The sequence below is a fragment of the Papilio machaon genome, chromosome W (genome assembly GCF_912999745.1).
Source record: "Papilio machaon chromosome W, ilPapMach1.1, whole genome shotgun sequence".
Taxonomy (NCBI): domain Eukaryota; kingdom Metazoa; phylum Arthropoda; class Insecta; order Lepidoptera; family Papilionidae; genus Papilio; species Papilio machaon.
In genome coordinates this window covers 1,033,580-1,040,356 of record NC_060015.1, presented here as the reverse complement: position 1 = coordinate 1,040,356, position 6,777 = coordinate 1,033,580, and the positions used below count along the sequence as shown (strand labels likewise).

At 46.6% G+C, this 6,777-nt stretch overlaps 1 long non-coding RNA gene across 1 annotated transcript; it reads right to left on the bottom strand.

The window, feature by feature from the left end:
* Positions 1 to 5,910: 5,910 nt before the first annotated feature.
* Positions 5,911 to 6,376, bottom strand: LOC123723191. Its single transcript, XR_006756667.1, has 3 exons — positions 6,205 to 6,376; positions 5,972 to 6,061; positions 5,911 to 5,938 (listed from the first exon to the last, which is right to left on the bottom strand). It is a non-coding gene; the product is annotated as an uncharacterized LOC123723191 (long non-coding RNA).
* Between the last annotated feature and the right edge of the window lie 401 nt (positions 6,377 to 6,777).

Below are 6,777 nucleotides of genomic sequence, written 5' to 3'. Positions count from 1 at the left end.
AAAGTATCCGCCATTGTAAATTTACCTGTGCCGAAAAATGTATCACAACTTCGAGCAGCTTTAGGCTTAATTAATTATTATTCGCGCTTCATTCCGAACATGAGCACATTGTTAAATCCATTGTATAAGTTATTGGCGAAAGGTAGCAAATGGTGTTGGAATAGGGATTGCGAGCGGGCATTTGAAGCGGTTAAAGAGAAGCTGGTTAGCGGGCCCGCGCTCGCGCACTACTCGCCTACGTTACCGCTGGTACTCGCCGTAGACAGCAGCGCATACGGTCTGGGCGCCGTGCTGGCGCATCGCATGCCCGACGGCAGCGAGCGAATCGTTAGCTGCGCTTCGCGCACACTCACTGATGCGGAGCGGCGCTACAGCCAGATCGACAAAGAAGCATTGGCGATAGTTTACGGGGTAAGCAGACACCATCAATATTTGTTCGGACGTAAATTTACTCTTCGGAGCGATCACAAGGCACTCGCATACATCTTCGGACCGAAACACGGCATACCACAAACGGCGGCTAGTCGACTGCAGAGGTATGCTGTTCGTCTGGCGGCATACGACTTCGACATCGTCTTTGTATCGACAGATAAAAATGGCAATGCCGATGGCTTGTCCCGTCTACCTCAGCCAGCGTCCAGTAAGTCGAGGGAGGAGGACGACGCCGCGACTTACTTACATTTCGTAGAAGACAGTTTCCCTCTTAGCCACAGGGACGTGGCAAAGGATACGGCGAAAGATGTCATATTAAGAAAGATATATGGATATATCGTGAGCGGTTGGCCACACCAGACCGAAATCGAAGGCGAGAAGCCATATTTTCATCGTAAAGAGGAGTTACACGTCGATCATGGATGCATTGTGTGGGGGTACCGGGTGGTCATACCGGGTACTTTGCGCAAACAAATAGTGGAGGAGGTCCACGCAGGCCACGTGGGCATGGTGAGAATGAAGCAAATTGCTCGCGGCTACGTGTGGTGGCCGCGACTCGACGCGGAGCTGGAGGAACGCGCACGCACGTGCGCCGTGTGCCGCGATCAGAGGGACGCGCCGCCATGCGCCACGCCCGTGCCCTATGCATGGCCCTCGGAACCGTGGACCCGTTTACACGCGGACTTCCTACAACATGGTGGTCGACATTACTTACTCGTCATCGACGCTCATTCTAAGTGGATCGAGATATTCCATATGAGTGGCGGGACATCTGCGTCTTCGGTGGAAAATAAATTCAGAGAATTATTCGCTAGATTTGGTCTTCCTAGACAAATGGTTACGGATGGAGGGCCACCTTTCACTTCTCGTGAATTTGAGGAGTTTTTGAAGAAAAATTGTGTAGACCATATCGTGACGGCACCGTACCATCCGTCAAGCAATGGGGCGGCAGAAAATGCAGTGAAGACCGTGAAAAAGGTCATCAAGAAAGCTCAATTAGAGGGCGAAAATATCGATCGCGCGTTAAGCAAATTTTTAATGCAGTATCGCAACAGTACACACTGCAGCACGCAACGCGAACCTGCTGTGGCCATGATCGGACGGAGGCTGCGCACGCGTCTGGATCTGCTGCGTCCTGCTGCCGCCACCGGCGAGGCCGTGGCGCGCGCGCAAAGCAAGCAGCGGCAGCACGCGGGGGGAAGCGCGCGCGTCCTCGCTGTCGGCGACGCCGTACTCGTTAGGAATTACGGGAGAGGAGATAAATGGATGGAGGGCATAGTGACAGAACGCACGGGCAAGGTTACCTATGCGGTTAATACAGGTGATAAGATAAATACCCGCCATATTGATCAAATAATTCCTAAGAAAAATTCGCGTCACTCTTGGCATGTTCCTATTCAAAATGAAACGAATGAAGATAGTGAGCGTTCGCACGTACAGGTGGACGACATTGCTGAAACGGGAGTACCAGGGGCGCGCGAAATCGATAATCCGAATATCGCCGCGAGAACACATGAAATTCCGTGTACATCTTCGTTCGAAACTAATCTCTCGCCGGAGCTTTCAATTCCCACTCCAACACCAGAGCAAAAGCGTTATAATTTAAGGCCACGAAAAATAAAATAATAAGACTTTAAATAAAATGCACACAGTACTGTGTACAAGTATTCCCATTACCTTTATTACATTAATGTTATTTCTCTTGTCTGAACTGTATTGTTTATTTATTTTTATTTACGTTTCCTACTACATTATAATTCATAAATATAAAATAAACATTTATATGTGTTAACTGTTAGCATTAAATTTTTTTTTTTCTATAACAAGATTGGTGTGTAGATGTTAACGTCAACGATTAAATGTAAGTTTTTTTTTTTGCAATTATTCCAAATTCTACATAATTTGTTTCACTAATTAAAACGGACAACATTTTAAGAACGGTGTGTATGATAATAACTTTGTTACTTTTACACTGTTTTGGCAACCAATTTACGTTTATATTAATTAAGTTTTTCTTTTGTTGACCAGTTACTTAAGTTTGTTCTATTGTTATTGCTTTGCATTATATTTTATCTGGAGAGGGATGTTGTAATGTATTATTGTAAATGTGGGTAGGTTATATTAACCTACCCTTCTGGGTTCGTAAAATAAATCAGTCCCCAGCAAACCGCCGTTTAATTTACACCATATATTACAATAACAAGGCGAGGAAGGGAGGAAAGGCGGATGGCCTCCGGTGTTCCCCAGGGGTCTGTTCTAGGACCCCTGCTATGGAACATCGGTTTTGACTGGGCCATCCGCGGAGAGGTGCTGCCCTGGATGGCGGTTATCTGCTATGCAGACGATACGATGATCGCCGTCCGGGACACCACCTGGAGGAGATTGAGGCGGAGGGCTGAGGCCGGAGCCTCCCTGGTGACCCGGAGAATCGAAGCGCTGGGCCTCCGGGTGGCGCTCTCCAAGACTGAGGCCCTATGTTTTAAAGGGCCGAGGTGGAGGGTGCCGTCGGGGGCAACACTCCGGGTCAACGGGGACGAGGTCGGGGTCAAGGCCAGTATAAAGTATCTGGGCCTTGTCCTCGACGGGGGGTGGCGTTTTGGGGAGCATTTCCGGTCGCTAACCCCCCGGCTCGTAGGCGCGGCAGCAGCCCTCTCGAGGCTCCTTCCGAACCTGAGGGGTCCGGGTGTACAAGCAAGGCAGCTGTACACCATGGTCGTCCGCAGCATGGCCCTGTACGGCGCGCCGATATGGGCAGAGGCCCTAAACGCGTCGAACAGGGCCCTCCTCCGCAGGCCGCAGCGCGTCATTACAGGACGTGCCTGCAGGGCCTACCGCACGGTAGGCCACGCGGCGGCCTGCGTCCTGGCCGGTACTCCCCCATGGGAGATAGAAGCGGGAGTGCTGGCTGAGGCATACCGGGCGCGGGTTGAGCGAAGAACCCGGGGAGAATCTCTCGCCCCGGAGGAGCTCGCCCACGCCCGGGAGAGGAGAAAGCGGAGGACCATGGAGCTCTGGGTGGAAGGCCTAGCGGACGTCGAATATGGCGTCCGCACAGTAGAGGCCATCCGCCCACAGCTCCCGGAGTGGTGCGGAAGGGGCCACGGGTCCCACATCGGAAGGGAGGAGACGGCGTCGTGCCATGGGTGCGGCGACGACGAGGATACGGCGCAGCACACACTGGAAGTGTGCTGCGCCTGGACAGAAGAGCGCCGCACCCTGGTGGCGACGATAGGTGGGGACCTCTCACTTCCTGGCGTTATACGCGCCATGTTAGGAAGTGAGAGGTCCTGGGACGCCGGTGCCTCCTTCTGCGAAGAAGTGATTTCGCAGAAGGAGGCACAGGAGCGGGAGCGCGATAGAGACCCTCTGGCGCCCCCGCTCCGACGCCGTAGAGTGGGGCGAAGGAGGCGGCAATTCGCCGCCGCCCTTCACCCCACAAATATGTGAGAGGAGCCCCCCCCCCGTGGGCGACAACGCAGGCGGGGTCACGGAAGTAAGCTCACGCGTTCCCGTGGCCCCGCCATAATGCGTCGGAGGGCAGTCAGGTTTTAGTGGGTATTCCGGTCGCCTTCTGCGGCCGGCGAGTCCCACACTCCCTACGCCATTGCACAGCCCGGCGTAGGGGTGCGTAAATGCATTTCCTGACGTTAAAAAAAAAAAAAAAAAAGGTCCGCCCTCGAAACGGTAGCAAAAGGCGATTCCCTCCATCCCCTAGCAGTGAAAGCGAGAGAGAATGTACGAAAGAGCAGAGAGCAAGGGAAGGATGTCAGATTATATTGGGTGAAAGCGCATGCCGGGGTGGAGGGAAACGAAAGGGCGGACGTACTTGCAAAGCAAGCTGCGGTCGGAATGAAGACCAAACCGAACTACGACGTGTCCCGTTTCATACGTCAAGCGGCAACTCCGATTGGAATCGCTTGAGGTATGGAACGGGCGCTACAGGGACGGGGAAACTGCCTCAACAACCAAGGTCTTCTTCCCAGACGTCGTACGCGCGTTCCCTGTGCTCAGAAAAAGAGACCCGGATCAGGTACTTACCCAAGTTTTCACTGGGCACGGGGGGTTCTCCTCGTACTTGTGCAGGTTCCGCTGCAAGGAGAGCCCCTCGTGCATTTGCGATCCGGGTACCGAAGAGTCCGTGCTGTATCTTCTCACTGAGTGCCCGGTATCTGGTGCGATGAGGGCCGGCGCTGAAATAGAGATGGATAGTAAGATAAATTTGGAAACAATAAGTACATTAACACAAAATAGAAAAACAAGAGAAAGATTTTTACAATATTGCAAAGCGTCGGCCCTCCAAGCCATAAATAGGTTTAAGACATAAAAATATAATTGACTCACATTCGTAGTTCTTAAGTATTTATTTTATATAGCCCTTTTGCCCTAGAATTAGTTTTTATTGCTTTTTAAACTGTAAATAGATATATATTTTATATTTTTATTTTATATTTTAGTAAATTATGTTTTAAATGTAAGTAGATAGTATTATTTATAGTTGTATTATCCCTATATGCATATTCATGGATTAATCAAATTACTAAAGGCCAGCAATGCATCTGCGATTCCTCTGGTATTGCAGTTGTCCATGGGCGTCGATGAACACCTTGGTGTTCCCGCTGCTCGTTTGCCCCCTTCTCTTATAAAAAAAAAAAAAAAAATTACCAACACTTAATAACTTCATTTTTCGTTTTTGGTTTATTCTCCATAAGGCGAGGGCTGAAAATCGGCGTTGTCGTTCCGGGCAAGCTATTCGCCGAGCCCAATACCTGCCAACTAATTTGTACCTTGTTTATTTTATGTATCTACATGTGTGTGTAACCTATATAAACATTTTTTATTATTATTATTAAGTCAAAGAATATTCAAACAGTTCAGTAGTTTATTCAATGCAAAAAAAAATTAGCGAGATGATATGTTTTGTAATATAGTTTGAAATAAATATTTTGGAATGTTTTTTACAGATATCCAGACGCTGCATCTCACCTGCTCTACGAGAGTGTGCTGCCGTCGATGCGGAAATGGAGGAGAAACTCACAGCCGGCTCAGCCACGCACCTTGGAGGAATATGCGGTGGCCTTATCAGGCCACCGCTTGTTAAGTCCTGGGGGTCTACTCTAATTCAACGAAAAACGAAGTTTCGTCCGAAACTTACAAGGGCTGTAATAATGCAAATGTTGGAGAGGAATAGGTGAAATATTGTATAAAATATAAAAATAGCTCAAAAAATATTTATTACATTCATTACCATAACTTCTTTTATTTTATTTTATATTAATTTTCTTCTTTTATTTTATATTAATTTAAATTTAAATTAAAATTTTTGATCCTACAGACAAATTATTTTAAATAATTTTGTGGGACATATGTTGTTGTATTTTAGGTTAACATTGTATTATAAATAAATAAATAATAGTGAATAAAACTATTTGCCAAATTATAATACACTTTTATTTTTCTAAAAATTTTCTCATCGCTCCACACAGCTCTTCCAGGGCAACCCTGATGCCTGCAAGCTCAGTGTTTAGAGCTGTCTCTCGACCTGCACGCTCTTCTTCCAATTGAAACAATCTCCTCCTGACATCTGAGCCAGTAGCCGATTGTCTCCTTCTAGATTGTGCAGGTTGTGAGGCTGCAAAACAAATTTCCAATTATTATACATTGACAGATGAAAGTCTATGATACTTGAATGCATGAAAAGCATGAGATATTTTATGTAACTGTTTATTTGGTACACAGTGATTTTTTTTGACAATTAATTAAAAATAAAGGTACTTTTTGCCACTGCTGGATTGTTTTTGTACAACCACCCATAGAATTGAGTGAATTGCACAATTCTTCCCACAGACTCTTAGCTTGGACATTGCCATCGGCACCCCTCAATCTTCCACGAGCAAGATCCCTATGCTCGTCCAAGAAATTGAGAAGTACGTCAATTTGCTCTGGAGTAGCTGTACCCGTGGAGCCATTTGTTAAACTGAAAATATGTACTTCTAGATTCTTATTATGAATAAGAGGCGATAACACCGGTCTACAGCATTTTTGCGCACGGGTTAAATGTAACTTATTTTTATTGCTTTTATATGTAGAAATAAGAATAAGAACAAAAAATAGTTCTGAATTTGCTTTTATGAGTAAAAAATGGGAAAATTAAAAACTAATGAAAATACATAAAAAACTGACATAGAGGTGATTTATTAAAGACACCGAACGTCAATTTAAGATTTTTTTTTACAATAGAAGTTTTAAAGAGTGTTACAATGTTTAAAACTGAACAGTTTTATTTTTCCTATCATGTTCAGTACAAGTTTCTCTTATTAAACCCCAAATATAATCTCTCATCATGCT